Source organism: Triticum aestivum, chromosome 2A, assembly GCF_018294505.1.
Source record: "Triticum aestivum cultivar Chinese Spring chromosome 2A, IWGSC CS RefSeq v2.1, whole genome shotgun sequence".
Lineage (NCBI taxonomy): Eukaryota > Viridiplantae > Streptophyta > Magnoliopsida > Poales > Poaceae > Triticum > Triticum aestivum.
Window position 1 is genome coordinate 330169316 of NC_057797.1, and position 1992 is coordinate 330171307.

Genomic DNA, 1992 nt, shown 5'->3' on the forward strand with positions numbered 1-1992 from the left:
GAAAATGAGAGGAGAGTAGTGATCTATGGCCTTAACTTAGTGGTCGTGTCCTACAGTCAGCGTGTGCTCTGATACCATCTCTGTAGCGACCAGACCCGAATGGATCAAGTCTCTGTGCTCAGGTGTCATCCTTGGATCAGTAATGCTGACACCACACAGTACTTCGAAGGATTTATAGCAGAGTAGCAATCACACACTTATTACATCGATTGTCCAGAAGAGGACTTATTACAATAATTATGGCTTAAGGCCATCTAATAACGATAACAGCGGAAGGCTTGGAAGATAAGTGAGTCCATCAACTCCATCGGCATCACTGAGTATAGAACCACGACCTAAATTCCTTACTCGTCGTCTGAAAAGTCTGCAACATGAAAGTTGCAGCCCGAAAACGGGTCAGCACATGGAATATGCTGGCAATGTAACACATAGAGAGTAATGAAACAATAAGCCTATACTACATGCATATTTGGCTGGTGGTAAGGCTCTATGGTTACAGTTTTGCGAAAAGCCAAATTTTCCCTACCTCAAAGGAATAATTTTGTTTAACTATCATGGTGGTTGTTAAACATTGAGAATGGTTGACAGCATCCTCAATCCCAATTAAAAGTACTCATTAAAACCCAATAGCTTTTATTAGAGGTAACATGTTGAGATTCACAATGATATTCAAGTACTAGATACTCAAGTTGTCCATAACCGGGGACACGGCTAATCATGATTAGTTTGTTACTCTGCAGAGGTTTGCGCACTTTTCCCCACATGACTCGATCGCCTCCGTTTGTTTTCTCGCACTACATGGTGTTTGAGAAACGGATGACCGAGACATAGTCTTTCAGAAGCACTAGCACCTTACATGTGGGGTAAACCGGTACACCTACATCCCCTACATCTGCTAGTCCACCCCGTAAGAGTTCGCACAACTTAGTCAACTATGCTAGAGCCCATAGTAGCATGTGGCTGCACACGGAAGTTTCTAGCATGAAAGATCTTATGATCCCTTTGAGCCTGGGTGGCGGTCCAAAATAAAACAGGCAAGTCCTGGATTATCCAGGTGCCTAGACAGGCAATCCTAGAATAACCAGGTGCCTCAATCCACCCAGATGTGTGTTTAAGTTGCCACCTTAAGTAAACCATTAATTAACAATCTCACATCTGTCATGGATACTCTCAAAACCCAATCCACGTCTACTAGCATAGCATGGCATAATAAGCAAACGTAGAAGTAACTCCCAAGGGTTTGATAATAAACAGGTAATAGGTACTACCTCAATTCTACTTCCCAATCCCACAATTTAATTTAGATCCTAAACAATGCAAGTGTTTGAGGGTTTGATCTAATGCAATAAAACTGGGTAGTAGGAAAGATATGATCAAGTGTTACTTGCCTTGCTGATGATCCGCGTGACCTAGAGATTCGAAGTAACAAGCGGCGCACTCCGGGTGGTCTAACGCAGACAAACAACAAGCATACAATAAGTACTCATCTAATGCACAGGGAAATCTCGAATAATAGATCTAACCAGAGAGTTCAACTTAAGAACCCTGGTTGCAAAAGAATCGAATCAAATAAGGCATCGAAAGTCGGAACTCGAGAGAGAACGACTCGGTTTAGAAAACTGAAATTAGGTCAAAATTTCACAGTAGCAAAACTCTGTGAAATTTGGTTAGTCGGAATGGCGGTTTCGTTACGAAACTCCAGGCGTTTGAATCACCTGATTCCGATAAACGAGCAAGAAATAAAACAGATTTGAAAATTGGATCGGAAATCGAATCAGAAAAAAATAACGGATTAAATCCGATTAAAAGAAAAACGACGAACGGTTTAAATAACGGACGTTCGTTAACAGAACCAATCCAACGAACGCGTTCATTGAAACGAACGGTTCGGTGAACGTTTGTTAAATAAGAAAACCGAAAAATAAAACCAATCTAGTTTTTTTTTTAAAAAAAATAAACCGGATCGGTTTTTAGGGAAAACCGGATCGGGGC